Genomic DNA, 26,120 nt, shown 5'->3' on the forward strand with positions numbered 1-26,120 from the left:
CTTAGAGGAATCATCTAAGGTAAGGGTATCTCATCCCTAACTAGCATCTTTTTGAAGTTTAGATTTAGATTTAAGGCTTAATTAGGGTTTAGATATGATCTAGATATGCTCATGGTTCTAGCCATTTAGATTATTGAATTAGCTAAAATTTATGGCCAATATTGATTCAATTGTGTAGATTCACATGATTCTAGCATTATATTTAAAAATATAGCTAGAATTTGTTGTTTTTTAGCCTCTAGGAGATTTTATCAAGAATAAGGATTTTTAGGATAAATCTAGATCTAGAAGGAGAGAGAGAGAGTAATAAATTCACATTATTTTGAGCCATAAATTTGCGCCAATGTAGATTCAATTGTGTAGACATATTATAATCATAACGAGCCTATTTTTTTCCTTTTAAATTTTTTTTTTATTCTAATTTTCTAATTAATTAATTAATTAATTTATCTAAATTTGTGGTTGAGGTTAAAAATGGACAGAGCATGGATGTACGATGCGCCAAGCTATGGAAAAATATACATCAAAGGACTCTCTGCTTTTATTAAAGCCGCTGAGAAGGACGCTTTGACTAAGAAGACAAAGGAAATATACTGTCCATGTTCTGACTACAAGAACCAGAAATTGTAGGACAAATTAAGCATAATCAAATCACACTTGATATTCAGAGGTTTTGTTGAGGATTACACATGTTGGTCCAATCACGGCGAACAACATACATGTGAACCAAACGATGACAACACTGTTGATCAAGTGGATAGTGATGATGAGGGAGTCGAAGGCGACACTGATGTTATGATGGATGATGATAATAATTTTGAACTAGAGGAAATGTTGTGCTATGCAAAGCCGCATGTTTTAAAGGACACAAGAGGTTTAGATAATTTCAAGGCGTTACAGAAGGCATCGAATGAACTTTTATATGAGGAATCAAGGGCTATAATATGGAGTTTACGGTGTTGCATTCGGTGCTTGAACTTCTAAGGTTGAAGGCTAGCAATGGATGGTCCGACAAGAGTTTCTCGGATCTATTGAGTCTCTTGGCAAACATGCATCCGAAACCTAACTTCTTCCTACCACCACTTATCAGGCGAAGAAGCATATCTACCCGTTGTCATTGGATGTGCAAAAAATACACGCATGTTCGAATCACTGGATCCTCTGCCGTAAAGAGTACGAAGCCTTGGCTAGATGCCCAGCTTGCAATGCGAGTCGATACAAGAGGAATGATGATTGTGAGGACAAAGATGCTTCCGCCAACGCGAAGAAGAAGAAGAGTAATGTTGGTCATGATGAAGAAGACACTTCTTCCAACGTAAAGAAAAAGAGAAGAAGTCCTACCATGGTGATGTGGTACGTGTCAGTGATCTCCCTCTTGTAGTATTTGTACTCGAACCCTAGGGACTTTGAATTGATGCGTTTGCATTTCAATAAGCGAAAGAAGGATGGAACTAAGCTTCAACACCCTGCTGATGCTAGCCAATGGAGAAAGTTTGATGCCATGTATCCAAATTTCACTAAAGAACCAAGGAATATAAGGTTCGCGTTGAGTACCGATGGAATGAATCCTTTCGGTGACATGAGCACCTCACATCGTACTTGGCCAGTGGTCCTGGCCATCTACATCCTTCCTCCGTGGCTATGCATGAAGCGAAAGTACCTTATGCTGTCCATTCTTATTCAAGGACCAAAACAACCTCGCAACGATATAGATGTGTTTCTAAAACCATTGATGGAAGATATGGTAAAACTATGGAACGATGGGGTTCGTGTGTGGGATGAGTTCCGACGACAGTACTTCACGCTGAAAACCATGATTTTCGTTACTGTCAGTGATTATCCCGCCCTTTTTTCCCTATCAGGACAGGTTAAAGGGAAGCAAGGATGTGTAGTGTGCTTGGATAAAACTGTGTTTCTGTACCTTCTGTACTCACAAAAGGTAGTGTACACGCGACAACGATAGTTCTTACTCAAAACTCACCGATACCGCAAGATGAAGAAACATTTTGACAATACGATTGAGCAAGGTACTAGCCTAAAACCTCGCAGTAGGGCACCAGTGTTTGAAATGGTCAAAAGCATCAATGTTGTTTTTGGGAAGCCACAGAATGGTAAAAAGAGGAAGGAAAATGAGACACCGATCGGCATGCTATGGAAGAAGATGTCGATTTTCTTTAAGTATTTGCCATACTGGAAGGACTTGGGCATTCGTCACAGAATCGATGTCATGCACATTGAGAAGAATGTGTGTGATAGCATCCTTGGTCTTTTACTGGACATACCAGACAAGACAAATGATGAAATCAAGGCATTGTGCACGTGCTTACGTGGGGTGAGAGTCCCGACTGGTTACTCATCCAACATCAAGAAGCTAGTCTCGATGAAAGATTTGAAGCTAATCGACATGAAGTCTCACGATTGTCATGTGATGATGACGTAGATGCTCCCTATTGCAATCAGGCATATAAGGCTAGGATACATAAAGGTGGTCATCTCACGGTTGTGTCACTTTTTCAACACAATTGCTCAGAAGGTGATCGATGCTAAAAACACAATTGCTCAGAAGGATACATAGTTACTCAGTAGAACCTCTATGCCAACTTGATATGTGCTTCCCTCCATCCTTTTTCGATATCATGGTACACCTCTTGGTTCACATCGTGAATGCAATAGTTGCACTGGGCCATGTATTATTATAACAGATGTATGTGTTTAAGCGGTACATGGGCATTCTCAAGGGCTATATACGGAATCATGCTCACCCAGAGGGTTCCATGATCGAGGGCTACAATATCGAGAAAGTCATTGAGGGTTGCATCGATTACATAAAAGATGCTAAATCGATTGGTGTATCTTTATCTCGACATGAGGGGAGGTTATTTGGAGAGGCACCAAAGGAAAGAAAAGATTCATCTATCATGAGGGGAGGTCATGGCCCATCAAGTTTAGTTACGTCATAACAAGATGAAGGGATCAGTGACGTCCAAACAGGGGGTGAATTAGGACACTTAGAATCTATTCGGCTCCAAAAACTACACAAGATAAACCTATAACAATTTCTATCTAGATGTGCTCTAGGTTTATCTAGTGTGTCTACTCTACCGATCAAAATACTTGCAACCTATCTAAGAAGGTAAATTACAAAATGTAAATGTGAAAATGTAAATAAGGTAGAGAGAGCAAACTCGGCACAAGGATGTTTATCCCGTGGTATCGATGGCATGACTGCCACCCCTAGTCCACGTTGGATCTCCACAAAGGATATGCTCCCGGTCGGCACCCAGTCATGGCTCTTGGGCCACCAAGTCACAAAGACAAGAACTCCACCCGGATGAGCCACCAAGCCACCAAGGCAAAGTCCCAACACTAGCCTCTCTTTCAGTTCCTTGCCGCCGTGATCACTTCGAAGCTTGAGCCACCAAGGAAAGGGTCTCCGCGTCCCTGTACACGCTTCTCGTTGATGTTGCACCCCAAGTCGGAGGGTCGACAAGTTTGCCAGTGAGTCACCAAGACTCCAAGGCGCTGATGTACCAAGGTACAAGCTTGGATCACTCCTTGATCCACTCTCTAGGTAGCAATCACCTAGCAACACTCTCTCTAGACCTATAAGCACTAATCACTCACTAATCTTGTGCTTAATCGCTAATCACTCACTAATCTTGTGCTTAATCGCCTTGGATGATCACTTTAAGCACTTCGGCAACTTGGATGTCTTCTCATGTGTGCGTGAACTTCTCAGGACTCCAACTACATGCCACACCTTCAAATGACTGAGTAGAGGGGTATTTATAGCCTCAAACATGTGCACTAGTCATTAACCCAATGATTCAGAAAAGTTGTTAATATCGGATGATCTGGTGAGAACAGTAGTACAAACACCGGATCATCCGGTGAGTACACTCTCACAAACTAGCCGTTGGAACCCCACTCAAGCCTCTGTGAATACTAGACACTCTGGTGTATACTTCATCTCCATCACCAGACTATCCAGAGAGTTATCCTGAGCCATCCGAGCATTTCCTTCTTCTCTGTGTAAATTGCTCCAGTGAAAGCATCCGGTGTACATCACTTCATCACCAGACTATCCGGTGCTTTGAACTTCGTTCTTCAACACTTGGCACCCTCTCTGTGTAAATTAGTCTGGCGTTAAGCCTCCAGTGTGTACAACACATACACCGGACCATTTGGCGTGTTGATCTTCGATCTTCCATGGCTGCAACCTTCTCTTGTGGAAATGCTCCGGTGTGTATCTCTGTTGATCATCGGACCATCTGATGGGTTTTTCCATTCCGCCTTCTGGATAGAAACACTCTGGTGTTGCCATGCTTTGATCACTGGACTATCTGGTGAGGCTTAGCCTTCATTCTTCAGCACGACACCCTTCTCTGGAAGAATTTCTCCGGTGAGCACATTTGCTAATCACCGGACCTTCCGGTGTGGTCTTTAGGCCCCTCTTCCCCTTTGTCAAATATGATCCGGTGAGCTCAAGATCCATTGCACCAGACTATCCAGTGAGGCAAATCTTCCTGGGACTTCTTCAATTTGACCAAACTTTATCCCGACTGCAGGGGCTTTTTCATGTATTGCATCCATGAGACCTACTAACATATATTCTTGACAAACATGTTAGTCTCATTAACTATATTTTTATTAATCACTAAAATCACAATAATAGCCTAATAAGGCCATTTTCACTACACAAGCGTATAACATTAATGGGTACACGTTGTATACCAAACCAAAGGACAAGAAGAGGATGACCCAAAACATTAGCGTTCGGATAGAAGCCTATGACACAACAGGGGAAAAGATCACCTACTATGGGTTCATAGATGAAATCTAGGAACTCGACTATGGAGTGAATCTGCAGATCCCTATCTATCGGTGCAAATGGTCAAACACCCAAATGGCGTGGTGGTGGACAACTACGGCTTCACAACTGTCGACGTAAGCATTATAGGCCACAAAGATGACATGTGGGTACTCGATGATCACGTTGCATAGGTTTTCTATATAATCGACCCTGCGAATGAAAAGAAGCACGTAGTTGTTGCTGGAAAATAAAGAATTGTCAGAGTTGAGAATGTGAAGGATGAGGAATAATACAATTAGTTCGACGATGTGCCATGATGAGCCCATGGCTCCTTCGGATACGATTAATACCGCCAATAATCATCAAATCATCTAAGGTCTAATTACAAAAGCATGTGCACGACAATTAGACCACCAGGTGAACTTGTTTCTCGATGTTCATATTTTCTTGGATGGATTACTACTAAATTCTTGTGATATTTTATTGCTTACGAACGTGAGAGAAGCACTACAACCTTACTCGGATGTCACCCCTCAGAAGGCCAAGTCTACTCAGACTCGAGGCTGAGCTCTAGTCGAAGTCGTGGACGTGGTCGAAGTCGTGATCGTGGTCGAGTATCAAGATAGCATATTAGTAAAACGGACATAACTCTCTCATACGAAGTCTGTTTTAGGTGTTCTTAGACTTGCTGGAAAACTTATGTCGAGCCATTTCCAATGGATCTATGCTCGACCAAATATACCTTATAGTTTAGTTAGAGTCAAAGGAATAAGGTGTTGTATCACCATTCTGGACTCTGTCGGGTTTTATAATCATGTCGAGGTCAGAGTCTAGGTTGTGCAGGCTTCTTTCCACAGTTGCACAACCCTAGGTTGACCCCCTCATGCCCCCCTATAAATATACGGTAGCTGTCATAGTTTAGGATCAGGTTTAGCTTAGATTATTCTGTTTCAGACAGTTTCGCTGTTTATCAGTTTGCTGAACCCCAAACTCGAGTACTTCATCAGTAATTAGCAATATTCATATTGCATCTACCAATTCTTGCTTGTGTTCTCGATTCACTTGTAGGAAAAGCCTTCTTGGCGAGGTCAACCGCATCTTGGCACGGTTGATAACCACGGAGTAGTGGTGTAGTGGTTGCAACGGTTCTCGATCTGTTCTGTTCGGAGCCTTTTGGATCATCAACATCGAAACTCTACCAATCGACTTATCATATTACCTTTTGGAAGATCAGGCAAACGCGCATCATGCCACCTTTCGGAGATCTAGAAAAAATCAAACTTGTAGAAGCAACCCTCGATAGAACTGTGATACCCTACTTGTGTCTTGATGGTGTAGGGAAAACAGTTCAAGGTAAATAGTGTCATATTATGTAAATTATTTTCCAATGTGACAGAACCTGAAATTTGTATAAATTTAGGATAAGCTTTAATTTATATTGAGGACTTGTATGTATGATGTAAGAATATGCTTTAATTTATATCGATGGCATGTATGGAGTAAGAATATGCTTTAGTTTATATAGAGGGCATGCATGGAGTAAGAATATGCTTTAAATTATATCGAGGGCATGAAGTAAGAATATTCTTTAATTTAAATCGATGGCATGTAAGAATACGCTTTAATTTAGGATAATTTTAATTTATATCGAGGCCATGTTATGTAACTTAGTTTCCAATGTGATTTTCATGCTATGTAATTTAATTGCAATTGTGATTATTGATTTCCAAAAGTGACAAAAATGGCAATGATTGATCTATCAAAAATATTTTATTTAAAATAATTTCCACAAGCGGTTGTCTTAGCCAACCGCCTGTGAAAATCATTTACACACAAGCGGTTCGCTACGACGTCTCCTCCACCGTGTTCTCTACACACTCATCTATGTATGCCTCCTCCTCTTATCCAATGGTGGTCATGCTATGGTGCTATAACTTGGGTTTATGGCTCTGTTCTTGACTTGTCCGAAGCTTAAGGATGATAATTTTGGCTTAAGAGTTCATGGCTTGGCTCTGTGGTCACTTAATTGGTCATGGTTGTTTCGTTGATGGCTATGTGGTGATGAATTACCTATGCTTATTTCTAAATTGTGGGATATGCAAAATGATCTATGCTGTGTGGTAGGAGTAGGCAACTTCCCTGAGCTCAGTTGGACATAGGCTGCTATGTTGCTGGTAAAAAGTATTGTGCAATTGTTCAGTTAAAGCTCACTAAAATTTGTGTGATGAAGTGTTTGTGCTGCTCTACTCGAAACTGGGAACAACTAGTGGTTTGTGGTGTGCTAGTAGACATCTATGCAATTCAGCTGGTAGCGTAAGCATGGTTAAGGCTTGCGCTTCCAATTAACTAGTTAATTGGCATGTTAGAGCAGAGTGCTGGTTCCTAGTTCCTTCTTATTTCTCTGAGCTCAGTAATAGCTTTTTTAATGCCCTTTTGCCCCTTATAAATTAAGTACACATTGTTTATAAAAAATGGTTGTCTAGTTGTAGCAATCAGTTGTCTTTAGTATAGAGAATGGGATCACACAATATCCAAAGTGTTGGTGCTGAGCTTGTGCTATCTTATCCTTAACATGTCCAGAACAATTATACACACACTAAAAACTATGTTATGGATATTTTGTGATGTTTAGATGCGTAGAAGAGATTCCTTTATTGAGTTTTATTAATCTATTAAGAACAGAAGCTGTTCTATTTTGTTTGACATTCTATTATATATTGAGTTTATGCTTATTATGCTAATGGTAATAGATTTATATGGTTTATATTAGCTTGCTTTCTCTTATTGAATTGATATGAACAGAATACTCCACTTGAGCTATGCCTTTGCTAGAGATGGTATGAAACTAATAAGAATAGAATTTGCCTGATCTTGGGTATTTAGGTTTCTCTATGATGTTTAGCTGAGATTTAGAGAAAGGTTTTTTATTGCTTGTGTGTGTGTTTTACCCCATATTTTGATTTAAGAGAGTTGAATTTTGGCAGCACTTTCCCCCTTTTCATAGAGATGCAATGCTTATTGGCATTTGCTGTTCACTTGGCCATGTGGACGTGGCTTAAGTAATAATTTTGGTGGCTTAAAATCCTTTAAAGAAAAGGGTCATCTAATATTAGAGTTTCTCAATATTGTTCAAGAGAATAACTGAAAAGAGTAATAGACATGACATTGAGGCTAATACCAGATGTTGTCGTCTGAGCTAATATCTTCAAATGAAAAGACAAGGACTATATCATGGCTCCCTACAAGTTTAAGTAAGTATGACACATCAAGAACCTAACATAAGTATTCAACTTAATTGGTTTATCAAGAACCTGACATAAAGATTCATGTAGCGACCACTTTATTTGTATAATGCTGATACCAAAGTCAAGCAAACTCGTGGTCCTTGACTCAGCCGATCTTCCCCAAAAATCCTACCAAGATCTTATCAATGTTATACAGAGGTTAAAAAGTCCCCATACATAAAATTCTTATAAACCATTTATGAATTGATAATTACTTATTAGCATTCAAATAGGGCCTACAAGTGGTACGTAACGAAAGGTGGGATACACGATGCAGCCAAACCGGATGCGATGGCTGTCCTAACACAATTTTCGGTAATAACACACCTCTAATGCTTGTATCTCACTACTTATGAAGAAGAGTCTTATTGAACTAACAGATACGTTACATTTTTTTTAAGTGCCACAAGCAAGGTTTCGACACTGTTCTTTGTGGATACTATGTTTGCCAGTTTCTTAGCATAAACGGAAGCTACACAACAAACCCTGAGGATGTAAATCATCATTGCGCTTGCACATTCTTATTTGGTTTTATTTCTATTGTCAGTAGTGTTTTTGCTCTTTTAGTTCTATTTTCAATTCAGGCACGGATGATTGAATGTACCCACACCTTGCTCAAAGATGAAGATATCCAAAATATCCAATGTGACATGTTCCAGTTCATCATGCACGAAGTCATTCACAAGAGTGACAAGTTCTTTGACCTCGGAGGTGAATTGGCTAGCCATCCGAGGCTTCGTGAGTGGGAGATGAAAGTATACTTGTGTTGAATATTTGTCTTGTAATGTAAATTGACTTGTGATGTAAAGTGTTGTACTTGTGAATATTATTGTATTTGTGTTAAATATTGGACTTTATTTTGATTCAAATGTTGTTGAAATATGTGATGTTGAAATCTAGAGAGAATAAAATATATGCTCTTTATTATTTTTGTATGAAATACATACCACAAGCGGGTCCTTACATCGCCCGCCTGTGGAAAGCTATTTTCACATGCGGTTCATGTAAGGAACCGCCTATAGAAATAGGTTTCAACAGGCGGTTACTTAAGATATCCACCTGTGAAAAGCTATTTTCACATGCGCTCCCTTAAGAGAACTGCCTGTGAAAAGCTATTTCCACAGGCGGTTCACTTAAGGAACCACTTGTGGAAATAGATTTTCATAGGCGGTCTATTTTGCTCATGTCGAAATCGTTCATTTCTACATGCACTACTACAGAACTAGGCTTATATGCCGCCCATTACTACCGGTTCCTCATGGGTCGGCAGTTATGGGGCATCACTGTCGGTTCATTAGCCGCACGGGAAGAATTAGTCATAGTGGCTTATGAACCTACAGTGATAAGGGTCATCACTACTAGCTGATGGATTGAGCCGGCAGTGATGCACCCACACCTCATCACTGCTAGCTTAATCTACTGACCGGCAGTGATATCTCTACATCACTGCCGATGGATTATATGAGCCGGCAGTGATATCCTCCTCTTCCCCACTTTCTTCTACCTCGAGCTAACAGAGCTATTTCAGTACTCTCTCCCTCACAAAATCTCCTATGGCAGCAACCACTTCATCTCTTCTCCCGCATTGATTCCCCCACCACTCAAGCTCAATTTTGGTCAAGAAGGAGGTCTAGATGAGCTCTCTCTAGCTATCCAAACAAAATCCCTTCTTTCCTCTCCATTTGCTCATTTGCCTTTTCTTCATTTTTTAGGACAAGTGAACTCTGGATTTCCCCAACAGCAAGCAAGCTTCTAGCAGGAGCCTCTTGAGCTCAATTCAGTTGAAATCCCCAAGGTTAATCCTATATTTGCATTTTAACTCAAAATGTTACCTGAAAAACCAAAGTTGATCTTTAGAGACCTAGGCAAATCTTCAAAGTTAATCCTAATGAACCATAGGATTAAATTTAGATCTTGAGTAGCCCAGTGGTTTGTTCATTCTTACTTGGTGCAGGTCGTGGGTTCGATTCTCTCGGCACGCGCGCGAACTAAAATAAATTTTTTGCACCCTACGGTACCAACAGTGAAAGGGGTTTCACTGCCAGTGGACATATTGTACCAGCAGTGAAACTATTTTCACTGCCAGTGGACTTAGTGGGCCGGCAGTGAAAGTAGTTTCACTACCGGTCATCCTATTAAGCCGGCAGTGAAGGTACTCTTTCACGGCTGGTGCTCATATTGAGCCAGCAGTGAAGCACTCCCCTATATAATTGCTCGACACCCGCCCTCTGACACTTAGGAAAAATTTCCCAGCCTGTGCCCTCCGCTCTAAAATGCCTCCTACCGCCTCCTCCCCAACACTGCCGTCCCCACCGCATCCTCCCCAACGTCACCATCCCCAGAGCCCCATCGTCCCTATCCCGGAGGCTGCCGTCCCCTTCCCCAGAGCCCCACTGTCCCCGTCCCGGAGGCCATCATCTCTATCCCTGACGCTGCTGTCCCCCGTCCCGCTCGTGCTACCATCGTCCATGCCCACCCACCTCGCCAACCAATAGAGCAAAGGTAAATTTTATCATCACCTCCCTCCCTACTCTGTTAATCTGGACAATAGGTTACATGTGCTTTTGTGCTCTATGATGAAAGAATGCACTGAGACTGAGCTTGATTTCTGAGTACACTAGCACAAACCTGAATGCTCTGTGATGAAAGAATGTACTTGTTGTTACTATCTAGTGCAATACATGTTAAATTGATCCCTGGATATGTGCTGCTATGAGTTCAAAGTCTGTCTAATATATTTGATACTTGGTAAATTGTTATGTTAGCTTCTCTAAGCAGTCATTTTGCAAACTTATATTCAGTTCTCCTACCTCGGCACTTTCTTATTTTTTCTGTTCAGAGTTTATGCACTTTGTTGGTATAGCAGCCATGTCCATGATGATGTCTTTAATTTTGAAGAACTAGATCAGGTTCTATTTGCTAGCTGAAATCTCATAAACAATACCCTGTCTATGATGTATTCACTAGAACAATTAGGAAGTAGTACTTTAACAGATCTGGGGTCAATTGTTACTCAATATCTAAGAGCACTTTTACACAAATTATGTTATTATTGTCCATTACTTTCTGTATACATGATGAGAGATACTGTCTTTTATGGCTTGTTGTCTTTTTATCTCAAGATCATGTGTAATGAATACTCTTGAATATTCTCTTGTATTTTGATATGTGGTATAATATCCATGCTTTTGAAATACTAGTTGGTTTGGCTCTCCAGTGCAATACTAGTTCAGAGAGCATTAGTGTGGTTTGTAGCATATCATTTTTCATATTCTCTATAATTTAGGACTGCTATGACCTGGTATGTTGTTCATCGTGGTCGGCGAAGTAGAGTGTTCTCCAGTTGAGAGCAATGTCACGCACAAATTAATGAATTCAAAGGAGCATGTTACAAAGGATACAAGTCCAAACATGAAGCTATTGCGGCATATAATAGTCAAATCATCCAAGCCGAGCTAAAATCGGCTAACTTAAAAAATAAGTAGTGTGATGTCACATGTAAAGATGTTATAATTCTAGTTCTGGTTGTAATTATCATTATTTTGCTATGTAAGATGATGTGACTTATAAGATCAATATGTCAATTGTCAGTACCTTTATGCCTATTTTGATCCGTAAGATGTGACATCGTTTTGTTAAATGTGGTCATAATGTACTCAATTACAATATTGTATATCTATGCATTCTATATATTAACTTCTTCATGGTCTCGACATGCTAAACAGGTAAACTCGATCATTTCATCGTCTCGACGAATGCATCTAAGTTTATTGGTATTCATATTCACGTACAAGGTGTACACAAGATACCTAAAAAGAGTGTTATTCACTTTCCATTCAGGAAGGAGTATAATGTAAAAACCGACTTTCCGGTACGCACGGAATATTCATATCTTGCATTTCCTACTGAATAAAAAGGTTTAATTCATTCCATGACGAATCATTTCCTCTTGAAGTGTATGAGGCAGCCACCTGGCAAGAATCTCTGCGCGTTTTTTGTTCTAACTTTCGCACGGATTCAGCCCGAACGGAGATGCTGTCAGGTTCAATGATCTTGAGGTATGAAATAATATTTTGATGTCTTCTTTTAAATTTCTACACATGTTCAAGGACTAATACTTTCGATTCTTCAAACACAGAGCTCCAAACTACGCTCAAAAGAGTTACAACCTGTAGAAATAAATGCCCTTCAAGAACAGATCGTCGGATTCTTCATGGAACATGTTATCAACCCAAACAGCAAGTTTCATGAACCGATCATGCCGTCGATCAGCGACAAACCTTCATATTACACCATATCTTCTAGTACAAAGTATGCGATAAGGAGGAAGTCTACCAGAGGGTTAGACGGCTTACATATCGCCAAATGAAACCATTTTAATGAAGGACATTAATTACTATGTATTCATATAGGACATGAATTACTATATTAATGAAGGTGTATTTCGGAGTTGGTACCGTTGGATGACTCTTCGACAGAATGGCCTTCCAATGATGATACGAAAGAGGAGCAAGAAGCAGTGGCCCATCAGTGCGCCCAAGAGGAGGATGAGAGGCTAGCCCGTCAGTTGTGTGTTGTGGAGGAGCAAGAAGCAGCCTCTCGTAAGCGTACCCAGGAGGAGGAGGATGAGAGGGTGGCCCATCAGTGCACTGTGGAGGAGGTCGAATGCACAAACCGTACTAGCATTCAAGAGTCGGAGTTTGATGTCTTTGACACACCGGCGAGCCTAGAGCGTAGGCGACGCTACGGTCGATCATGCGTGGCTAGGCCCTCCGCTCCATCATCATCCCCCCCCCCCGGTCGTGTCCCCGCACGTACAGACGCCATCAGCAGTTCGCGCGGAGACGCGATCCTCATCGCAGGAGAGGTAGAGGGATACTGGACTGGCACAACTCGATCAACTTTTTGGGGGGTGACCTGTGAGAAATATTATATATATATATATATATATATGTGTGTGTGTGTGTGTGTGTGTGTGTGTGTGTGTGTGTGTGTGTGTGTGTGTGTGTGTGTGTGTGAGAGAGAGAGAGAGACATGAATTACTATGTATTAATGAAGGTGCCATTATTATTGATTTACATTGCATATGTCTCATTGTATACATGTATTAAGTGGGAGAGAGACGGAGAGATTGAGGAGAGAGAGGGAGGACAGAGAGGGAGGACAGGGCCAGAGTAGAAGGGAAGGCACAACATTGCTGACTGAAGCTTTCAGCCGACAGTGATGCCTTGGGAATCACTGCCGACTAAAACCACCAACCGGCAGTGATACCTAGGGCATCACTACTGGTCGAATCCTTCAGCCAGCAGTGATAACCCGTTTCACTACTGGTCCACGGAGCTGGTAACGATAGTCCCCTATTATCACTGCCTATTACCTACTGTCGGCTCCAAAACTGGCAGTAAAGGGGGTTTTGGAGCCAGTAATGAATGGGGTTTATGTAGTAGTGATGCCTTCGATCACAGGCGGTTACTCTAAACACATGTGAAAACTGGTTACGAACCGTCTTTGAAAATAGTTTTTGTAGTAGTGACTCATTGATATATTTAAATAAATACCGTCTATGACGCTTACTACGCACGGACGGTTATCTAGAAACTCTGTCTATATGTAAATGTATTGTCGACGGTTCTGAAACCGTCTGTAACAAGATCAATATTATGTATGTTTTTATGGAGATAAACTTATAATTATTTATGATAAAATTTAAAATCCATTTATAATAATCTGTTCCAGGATAGTGTCTCCGTTCATTGTCCCAGCACTAATGTATACTTTACACTTGTGCTTGATTACCATCCATGGTGAAACAGCATCTCTTTCTCATCATCGTTATGGCTTCCATCCTCCACGCCGCCTCTTCCGCAGAAACCACCACGGCCAACTCCACGGTAGATGCGACCGCGACGGTGTACGACGTCCAGCAGCAGAACAACTTGCCACCGGGCCTCCTACCGCTTGGCGTGCGGTACGTCGTACGTGCTCCACCAGGGCGGGACTTTGGAGGTGACCTCCCCGGAGAATGCAACTTCTTTATCACGATCGCCGCAAGCAATACAAGTTTAGGTACGGCAGCAGCGTCGGCGGGATCATCAGGTCTGGGTCCATCAGTAGTGTGTTCGGCGTGAGATGCAGGTGGAGTTTGCCTGGTTCGGGTTAGGATGACAATGGGGATTTGATTCTCCATATTTCACAGAAAATTTCTCTATTAAGGGAAGAGGATAGGGAGATTTTGTCCTTCACGAACTTACACAGGGACGGAATAAGAAGGCGCTCCCGTCCTAGCTCTCCGCTATATCCCTGATATATATATATATATATATATAGGACACCTATTCTATACTCCTAGGAGTATGTACTCCCATATGCAATATACCACCTAAATAAACACTTTATACTCTTTTATCATTTTTAGTATACTCTAATACTAATTCTAAGATACTCCAATATGAGTTGTATGAAAAAAAATTTAATGTTAGCCTTTCATTTTTGCTATATACTCTTTTTTATACATAAAAGAAGTATATACGCAAATTATGATAAAAATCATGGAATTTCATAAAAAATTTCGTGGGATTTGTATTGTAGTATCTTGTAATTACTAATAAAGTATATTTAAAGTGATAAAGAAGTATAACACACGTGTAAAAGTGGTATATGAGAGGTGGGAGTACATACACCCAGGAGTACATACTAGTTTTCCTATATATATATATATATATATATATATATATATATATATATATATATATATATATATATATATATATTTCTTAGTATATAAATATACAAATATTATATTACGTAAAGTAAATAATAAATTACTTTTATTCTTTTTTATCTAACCTACAATATTTAATCAATCTTGTATTAATTATCCTCATATGCATCAATAAATTACTTATTTATACAACATATATATTGTTAATATATAAAAATAATTAAATATTATTTAATTTTACATCCTTATTAGAGACCTAATTCATGCAAAATTTCCCGCGAGAACGAGGATGAAAAAAATCTTTCTCTTAATAGTTAAATGGGGACAGGAATGAGAAAGCATTCCGAACAATGATTGGCCTCGTTGCCATCCGTAGTTCGGGTTCAGCCAAGAAACGTAAGGCATGCAGCCGCGCGTCATGCACGGCCTTTTGATTCGTGATGCATATGTGCTGCTTGATTGTCATAAATTATATCCTGCATGCGTTTCTGTGGCTCATATGCCTGTTTATTTGGGGTGAACGTAATAATAACTTGATTTTGCGCAAAATCGTGGCTTGAAATTTTCCACAATTATTTAATCTGTTGAAAAAATGACAATGAAATTTACACGTGTGCCTCAATAATAAATTAACAATATTTCATGTTAAATATCTAGTAGTCCATCAACCCGTGTGCCTCCATGGGCTAGTAATTTTAGATAACAAAATTTCATAAAAATGGTTGTTTTGCAAAGAATAACTAATTCTTTGAATTAATTTTTTGTATGTTTTGCAAATATGGATAAAAAGTTTATTTTCATAAACTGATCAACACATACCATCTCCGACATCAATGGTGTCAGCAACTGTTTTTCTAGTCAAGGGCACACTTTTTTACCTTTCTATATAGAATACTTTCTTGTGCAGATGGTATTTTCATTTTTCTCAAGTACTATGGCATGGATGGTGTTCTCAGGATTTTGTATTTTGTATAAAGTACTTGTTCATTTAACTTCAAATTCATTTTTATATCACGCTTTACTATGCATTTTTTTCCATGTATGACTCTCGAGATTAGCTTATAGCACGTGTTGACGATAAGATTTGATATTTATAGTGGTTATTGCAGCGACGACTAGTTTAATAGGTGACCAAATGAATAGTCCTTTGATCAGATAAACAGTACCACGACTGGATGAACAGTAACGAGACTATGCAGCTAGTGCTCGGCCAGTGAACAGTAAACAGTACCGTGAAAGGGTGAACAGTAACAGGTGCTCGGCTAGGTAAACAATCTGCCGGTCACTCGCACTCCAACGGGGTCCCTCCCGGGTGTGGGTGACGACGCAGCGCCACGACCAAGGCATCTTGAGTGCTGCTCGCCAGATATTGCACACGAGATGCTCGGTGTGTTTGCGTGCCATATTTTCGCGTCAACACATTTTTTGATGACTCTGCTGGGGAAGAAGTTTTTTGGCTTTTCTTAGCTAGATTCTAAACCCTAGTCATGTCTACTTCGGAGATTGACAAAGACAACATCATTATGGCGTCGTACGATGAGTTGCCGGAAAAGGTGTGTTAGGCAATCGAAGCTGACTTGGAACAATGTCGGTAACAGTTGCTATCACGCTATGTGAAGACTCGGCAAGGTGTGTTCATGAAAGAAGATTCTCCACCACCTGTCGACCAAAGCCCTAAGGTAACAATCAATGTGAGTGTTCAACCCTCTCCTCATCAAGAGGTTATTGTTATGATCGATCAATCCGTTGGTGCAACTATAGCTAATAGTGTTCAGAAATTGGTTGAGGATACATTGGTTGATAAGCTTTGGCCTTTAGTTCTACAAATTCATGATGCAAAATCTGAAAAAACCTGCCACTAAGTAATGTTAGTGCTCTAATTTTACCTACTGTTATTAATACATTACCTAGTGTTTCTTATGCGCATAATCCTCATGATGGCCAAAATATTATGGGTAGTGTTGCACCTAATTATGTCACTTATCATGCTATTAAAACTGATGTAACACAAAATCCGTACCAAACACCATATGCCACGCACAATGCTTCAACTTCGGCTCGAGCTTATAGAGCCGAAAATTATCCCAATGTGCAAACATCATATTACCAAACCGTCGCGTATAGTGTTCCACCTATACCGCCGCAAGGATTGGAAATCCCTTATGGTTCGATTCTTAAACAAAATTTTGCTACGCTACCTCCTCTTACTTCTCATATGCTGAATTTGTCCACACCACTGCTCGAGCCAATAGTTGACCCTACTGAAATCATACGAGAACAAGTAGCTACTGTGGAGGTTAGAAGGAAAGTTCGTGCATACCACAAGCCATATCCAGAGCACTATGATACAATCCCATACCCCCGTGGTTTCAAGGTTCCTGATTTTGTGAAATTTACTGGGGGGATAATAGAACAACTAGGGAGCATGTAGGTCAGTTTCTTGCATAATTAGGTGAAGCTAGTTCCAATGATATGCTGAAAATTAGATTATTTTCTTTATCATTGTCTAGAACAGCTTTTACTTGGTTTACATCTCTTGCTCCGAATTCCATTCATATCTGGTCTCAATTAGATGAGAAATTTCATGAATATTTTTATAGTGCTGATACTGAATTAAGGCTTTCACATTTGACATCGGTTAAACAAAACTACAATGAACCTGTTGCCGATTTTATTAGAAGGTTCAGAGATTAAAAAAAAAACCGATGCTCTAACTTGACACTTTCTGAAAAAGTCTTTGCCAAATTAACTTATTCGGGATTGTTGTCTCATCTTAAAGAAAAGCTAGACGGTTATGAATTTTGGGATGTTAACCAAGTTTTGCAAAGAGCTCTGGCATTAGAAAACCGGGCTAAAGAGTCTAGAAATTTTCAGAAATCAAATGATAAATTTAAAGTTAATCATCCTAATGTTCATATACTTGAATATGAGTTTGAGAATTCGGATGATGATGATGTTGATGTGTATGTTGCTAAATGGGCTTGGTCTTCTAAGCCTAAACCATTCGTTTGCTCTACTCTTAAGTTGATTCCTCCCAAAAATCGGCAAGAAGAAATTAAATTTACTTTTGATGTAGCCAAGTGTGATAGGATTTTCGATTATTTGCTGCAAGATAAACAAATTAAGCTTCCTCATGGTCATGTAATTCCACCATTAGAAGAATTGAAGAGGCGAGCTTATTGTAAATGGCATAATTCTTACTCTCATGCTACTAACGATTGTAATGTTTTTCATCAACAAATTCAATCGGCTATTAACGAAGGATAATTGAAATTCTCGGAGATGCAAGTTGACAAGCAACCATTCCCGGTTAACGTAATTGATCTCCAGGACAAGAGTGTTCTAATTCGGCCAACTCGAGCCGAATCAGTTAAAGGAAAAATGTGATCGTTGGTGAAGATAGGACAAAAACTTTGGGAGAGAACAAGAATTTACTAAGATAAGTGCTACTTAAAAAGACTCCCGAAGGCAGGGAATTAATGAAAATTGTGGTGAACACTTCAACCTCTGAGGGGCATGGCAATGCTAAACCGAAGATGATCAAACCCAAAAATCCAGAGGTTGGCAAGTGGAAGATTAATGAAGCAAAAAGACATGACAAGGTTGTGAAGTTCAAACCCACTTTTAAGCAACTTTTATCGGTGTATGAAAAAGATAAGGCCATCCAAACTCATGTGAATCAGCCAAATAATCTCAAGCTGCCAAGATCACCTTTGAAACAAGAAGTGCATGATCATCATCAACCAAATAAGGACTGTGTTGCTGCTATTCACCCCCCACTTGAGCCGGTGCCATGGTCATGGATGCCTCTTCTAGTGTCTTTTCCTCCTTGCCCAACGTGGGGATATAATGGTATGTGGATGCCTCCTCCTCCTGCGCAATTAAATTATTTTCATCTGGAATGGACAGCACCACGTAGGCCGATATTTGATAGAATATCATGTCCTGTCCACGACCGATTATGGCAGTCTAGTTATGTTCGACATGATAGAAATGTTAAGAAGGTATACCGGGTCAAGGAAAGTGTTATTTCTATTCAAAATTCAGATTCTAGTACTGCTGAAATAAGGACCACTACTCTGATATTATTGAAATAGGGTCAATGAAAGTGGTCACCGAAGAGCTTGTTAAAGGACCGATTGCTATTAGCAATAAATTGGTCAAATCTGAAAGTATACCTACTGTTGTTCATGCTGTTCCAAAGGATGATAATCATGAGGTAAGTAACAGCAAGTCATCTTCTAAGTATCTATAACCGAGATGGTGTCCCTCCAATCTCACAAAAAAAAGAGAGAAGATTACAGCGACTATGCAAGCAGGAATTAATGGAGCAACAAGCTGAAAAATTATGGGATGATACTTTCAACGAAGTTAAGCCTATGCAACCCGTGAAGCAAGTGTGGAGACCAAAATTAGATGCAACAACGGCTCCTACGATAGCTCCTTCACCAATATCAACACCAGTGCATATTCAGGGTGATAAGGAAGATGATGAATTAATTGATTATGGTGATTCACCGGTGCATACTAATGATGCTTCACCAACCGAAGGTATGGATGTCAATATGGTTTTTATGTTACCTTCGGAATTTCGTGCTATGGATGAAGGTGAAGTGGCTCAATTGAATTTGGGGTCAAAGGAATCTGTTTTTGAGAAGCCAAGAGAGATAGGTTGGCATTTGAAGCCCTTGTATGTGAAGGGTCATATTAATGGGAAGTCGATTTCTAGGATGCTTGTTGATGGTGGAGCTGCTGTAAATTTGATGTCATACTCAATTTTCAAGAAGCTTGGTAGAGATGATAGCGAATTAATGAAAACTAATTTGGTGCTCAATGGATTTGCGGGTGATTCTAATGAGTCCAAAGGGGTTATACACTCTATGGAGCTCACTATTAGAAGCAAGACATTATCCATCGCCTTCTTCGTCATCGAGGTGCAAGGTAACTATAGTGTTATTCTTGGGCGTGATTGGATTCATGCAAATGGTTGTGTGCCTTCCACCTTGCATCAATTTTTAATCAATGGGTGGATGATGAGATAAAGATAATTCATGCAAATACTTTGGCCTATGTTGCTTTGGTCGATGTTTTAGCCGATTGGAGATACGGCAATGCTAAGTGCTTGTCGGGTCTTGATTTTTCAATTATGATTTTCTTAGTCTCCAAGGATGGATTTGTACCCATGGTTGTAAAGCCAACTTGTGATAATCATCTCAATGGCATGATGTATCAATGAGTAGAGATAGAAATTTAGAATGGTTGCACAAGCGTATGGAGCAATATCGGTCAGATAAGAACGATATTTGTGAGACCATTGAAGATTTAGATGAGTTAGGTAAGTTGGGTCAAGGTTTTACATCGACCGATCCATTAGAAGAAGTTGATATAGGTGATGGTAGTATTCCAAGGCCGATGTTTGTAAACAAGAATATGAAAGCCGATTCCATGCAGATATGCTGATTAGATTTCAAACATTCTCCCGGTGGAGAAGAAGAGTAGCGGTAAGTTATGTGTTTGCATTGATTTTAGATATTTGAATAAAACTACTCCTAAAGGTGAATATCCTATAGGCATAGCCGACATGTTAATCAATGATGCTTCAGGACATAGAATAATTAGTTTTCTTGATGCGAGTTATAATCAAATTTTTATGGCCGAGGAAGATATGTCTAAAACGGCTTTTCGTTGTCCTAGTTTTATTGGTTTATTTGAGTGGGTGGTTATGACATTTGGGTTGAAAAATGCCGGTGCTACTTATCAAAGGGCTATGAATTTAATTTTTCATGATTTGCTTGGTGTCATATTAGAAGTATATATTGATGACATAGTTGTTAAATCGGATGGTAATAATTCTTATTTAGCCGATTTATATTTAGCCTTTGAAAAGATACGTCGGTATGGTTTGAAAATGAATCCACTCAAATGTGCTTTTGGTGTGTCAGCTGGGAAGTTTTTAGGCTTTATTATACATGAGAAAGGCATAGAGATAGATCCTAATAAAATAAAAGCTATACAAAAGGTTCAGGTGCCTACTTGTAAAAGGGATATGCAGAAATTTCTGGGCAAGGTGAATTACTTGAGAAGATTTATATCAAACTTGTCCGGGAAAATCAGTGTTTTTTCACCTATACATCAGTTGAAAATGAGACCGAATTAACTTAGGGGGCAGAGCAGCAACGTGCATTTGATGAGATTAAGAAATATTTGTCTACTCCCCTGGTGCTTCGGGCGCCTAAAGCCAGATTACCTTTTCGGCTATATATTGTTGCGGGAGATAATGTGATTGGTGCTGTTTTGGTACAAGAAGTTGATGGTAAAGAGCATGCAATTGCTTATTTGAGCCAACTTCTTTTGGAAGCAGAGACAAGGTATGTCTTTATTGAAAAATTATGCTTATCGCTATATTATGCTTGCACCAAGTTAAGGCATTATTTGCTATCCAGCACTTGTGTAGTAGCATGTCAAGCTGATGTGATTAAGTATATGTTGTAAAAGCCAATTTTGAGTGGTAGAATTGGTAAATGAGCTTATACGCTTATAGAATATGGTTTAGCTTATGAATCTTTGAAATCTATAAAAGGTCAAATTGTAGCTAATTTTAATGTTAACCATCGGGTTGATGATAAGCATGATTTAGATGTCAGTTTTATACCTATTAAACCATGAAAGCTTTATTTTGATGGTTCGGCTTGCGGGGTTGGACAAGGTGTTGGTATTGTTTTTGTGTCACCTAGATGTGCTATTTTTGAAACATCTTGTCATCTAGAATATTTTTGTACCAATAATCAAACCGAATATGAAGCTCTCTTGTTAGCATTAGAAATTTTGAGCTCCATGGGTGTGAAGAACATAGAGGCTTTTGGTGATTCGTTGCTAGTTGTGCAGCAAGTTTCTGATAATTATCAATGTTTCAACATATCACTAAATAGTTATCTTGATAAGTGTCTAGAAATTATTGCTGTTTTGGATGATTTACTATCAATCATGTGTCTAGAGGTAATAATTTCAGAGCTAATGATTTAGCACAATAAGCATCCGGCTATCAAGTTGTTAGAGGTAAATTCTTTGTGATTGAAAAACCAATGCTTGAAAGTGTTGATCTTTGTATAGCCGAACATGAATTTTTGGGTTCGGTTGTATCTTCTTCATTGGGAGAGAATGTTGAAGTTGCTGAAATTGAAGATTGGAGAAAGCATCCCATTGATTACTTGAAAGGTCCAAGCAAGAGTGTTGATAGAAAGACTCAGCGGTAAGTTTTCAAATATACATTGTTGAATGATGATTTATATCCCCGAAATGTGGATGGTGTGCTTCTCAAATGCTTGGATTCTGATGAAGCTAGAATTGCTATGGCAGAAGTGCATGAAGGCATATGTGGCACGCATCAATCGGCATGCAAGATGAAGTGGTTATTGAAGAGAGCTGGTTTTTATTGGCCTACTATGCTTAATGATTGCTTTATGTATTATAAAGGATGCGAGGTATGTCAAAAGTTTAGTGATATCCAATTAGTTTCTGCTTCTATGATGCATCTTATTATCAAACCATGGCCATTCCGAAGTTGGAGTTTGGATTTCACAGCAAAATACATCCTCCATCATCTAAGGGTTATCGCTTTATTTTGGTGGTTACTGATTATTTTACTAAGTGGACTGAAGTTGTTCCTCTCAAGAACATGACACATAAGGAGGTAATTGACTTTATTTTGGAGCATATTGTTCATAGATTCGGTATTCCACAAACTTTAACTACGGATCAAGGTACTTCATTCATGTCGTACCAGGTACGTGAATTTGTTGAACCATTGAAAATTAAGCTTTTTAATTCATCTCCTTATTATGCTCAGACCAGTGGTCAGGCCGAGTCTAGTAATAAAATTTTGATTAAGCTTATCAAGAAGAAAATAGAGGAACATCCCAGAAGATGGCATGAAGTTCTATCAGAGGCTTTGTGTGCACATCATATATCTAGACAAGGTGCCACTAAAGTAACACCGTATGAACTTGTTTATGGACAAGAAGTCATTTTATCTATTGAAGTGAATCTTAATGATTTGAGATTAGCCGAGCAGAATAATCTGTCGGTTGTGGATTATTATGATCTAATGATGGACAGGATTGATGAAGTGCCGGATGAAAGGTTGAAGGCTTTGAGAGAGATCAAGAAAGACAAGTTAAGGGTAGCCAAAGCCTACAATAGGAAGGTCAAAGTAAAGTCATTTCAGATTAGTGATCTTGTGTGGAAGACTATTTTGCCTGTAGGATCGAAGGACAACAAATTTGGCAAATGGTCACCGAGTAAGATTTTTTGTTTAGAGACTATTAAGGATTTATATGCTACTGATTTAGACTTTAAAAAAGTGCTTGAACATTGTAAAGACGAGAAAACATGGAATAAATATGTGTCAATTGATGGTATGCTCTATCGTGCTAACAAGCTATGTATTTTGTTGTTCCAGGAGGCGTATGAAGGAGGATTAATGGCACATTTTAGAGCTAAGTAGACTGAAGATGTGTTGGTCACTCATTTCTTTTGGCCAAAGATGAGACGTGACACCGAGCGTTACGTGTCGCGCTGCACTACTTGCAATAAAGCTAAGTCTCACTTAAATCCACATGGTCTTTACCTACCTCTTCTGGTTCCTAGTGTAAGAGGATATTTATATGAATTTTGCGTAAGGTTTTCCTAGGAAAGAGAGGGAGAGAAATAGCATATTTATAGTTGTGGATCGATTTTCTAAAATGACATATTTTATACCTTGTCACAAGAGCGATGATACTACGAACATAGCTGATTTGTTTTTCAAGGAAATCATTCGACTACATGGGATGCCTAATACTACCGTCTCTGATTGTGATGCGAAGTTTTTGAGCCACTTTTGGAGATCCCTTTAGAACAAATTGGGGACAAAGTTGTTGTTCTCTACTACATGTCATCCCCAAACTGATGGACAAACAGAGATCGTCAATTGTACATTATCGACCATGCTATGGTTTATCTTAAAGAAGAATTTGAAGATATGGAAAGAGTGTTTACCGCATATTGAATAGTTTTACAGCAGGTTGGTACACTCCACCACCAAGGTAAATCCATTTCAAGTAGTGTATGGATTTAATCCCCATGCTCCTATTGATTTACTACCTTTGCCTACTTCTAAAAAACTTAATTTGTATGCTAAGAAGCGTGCTGAATTTATTTTTAAGTTACAAGAAACAACTAAAGAGAATATAGAGCACATGACTGAAAAGTATAGGATTGCTAGAAGTAAATGTAGGAAATAAGTAAAATTTGATCTAGGTGATTTAGTTTGGTTGGATTTGAGAAATGATAGATTTCTAGAATTAAGAAAATCAAAGTTGATGCCTAGAACTAATGGTATGTTTAAGATAATTGAGAAAATAAATGGCAATACATACAAATTGGATCTACCTGCCAATTTTGGGGTTAGTCCCACGTTTAACATTTTAGATTTGAGGCCATACTTGGGAGAAGAAAATGAGCTCGAGTCAACGATGACTCCAATTCAAGAGGGGGAGGATGATGAGGACATGGCTCCTTCGGGTACGAGTTACACTGCTAAGGTGAATTACAAGACCATTACAAGAGCACATGCGCGACAATTAAACCACCAGGTGAATTCATTTCTCATTATTTATGCCTTCTTGGATGGATTACTACTAAATTCTTGTGATATTTTATTGCTTAGGAATATGGGAGAGGAATCACTAGACTGCCAAGTCTAATCAAATAACAAGTTGAGCTCAAGTCAGACTATAAATTCGGGTCAGAATCTCAAGACAGCATGTCAGTAAAATGGACATAACTCTCGCATACGGAGTCCAATTGAGGCGATCTTGGACTTTCTGGGAAGCTTATGACTAGCCTTTTCCAATGGATTTGGGATCAACCAAATATTCCTTATAGTTTAGTTAGAGTCGAAGGAATAAGGTGTTGTGTCACTATTTTGGACATTGTCGGCTCATGTAATCGTGTTAGGGTTAGAGTTTAGCTTGCGTACGCCTCTTCTCATGTCCACACAACCCCATGATGACCTCTTCATGTCCCCCTATATATACAAAGTAGCCATCGTAGTTTAGGCTCGAGTTTTACTTAGATTATTCTGTTTTAAATAGCTTCGCCATATATCGGTTTGTAGAACCCCAAACTCAAGCACTTCATTGGTAATTAGAAATATTCAAATTGCATCTATATGTTCTTACTTGTGTTCTCGATTCGCTTGCAGGACAAGTCTTCTTGGCGAGATCAACTGCATCTTGACATGGTTGATAACCATGGAGTAGTGGTCCAGTAGTTACGATGGTTCTCGATCTATTCTGGTCGAAGCCTTTGGATCATCAATGTCAAAACTCCATCAAATTGACTTATCATATTACCTTCGGAAGATCGGGTAAACTCACATCACACTTCATGACCTAGCGACCCTTAGGGACATCGGCTAGGACTTCTCGAGCCACCATCATATACTGTCGCTTGGACTCGTAGAACGTGGAACCACCAAATATGTGGTCGATTGTCCTCTCGCCCAGCTGGAAAGGCATTGTGTCTATATCATCCTCACTGCCATCCGAGTCAGAATATCTGCTTTGGAGCCGCAACCTGGATCTTCTTTCCCTTAGCCACTTTTTGACTTCTGTTTTGACCAACTTTTTCCAAAGGTGACACTCATAGATGTTGTGGTTACCAGTGTGGTGGAAGTCACACCATGGATTTTTAGTCTCGTTCACCGAAGCCTGGTGTAAAGCTTCTACCCCGGGAAGGACCGGAGCACTTGTCGAGGCTGACGTCGAGCAGATCTGCAAAAACTTCATTAGATTTAGCTTTCTTACCCTGCCTCCTCTGGTGTTCTTCTTACACTTGCTCTGGACCTTGTCACCGTTGAGCCCAGGATGAGCCCAACGCTAAAAAACCTACTTTCTTACGATTATGAGGCCCCCCATGAACATGCATGGAGCCTCCCTTTCCAAAAAAAATTAATACACCAACCACCTTGACACAGAGGAGGGCATCTTTAGCCCTCGCAGACTTGTCGATGATCTGCATGAGCTCTTTAACCATTTCAGGCTCTTTCCTGGTGATGTCTTCAACGCAAAGCCAGCTCTTAACCCCTTGAGTGAGCGCCTGGATGGCATCGTAATCATTGATCTTGGGGATGGTATTCCGGGAATTGCTGAAACGACGCACGAACTCATGCAAGGTTTCATTCCCCATCTGTTCACAATTGTGGAGATGGTTTTTCATGCTAGGGCGAATGTACGTACCCTAGAACTTAGCTCGAAACACG

Source organism: Phragmites australis, chromosome 23 (assembly GCF_958298935.1).
Source record: "Phragmites australis chromosome 23, lpPhrAust1.1, whole genome shotgun sequence".
Classification (NCBI taxonomy): Eukaryota; Viridiplantae; Streptophyta; class Magnoliopsida; order Poales; family Poaceae; genus Phragmites; species Phragmites australis.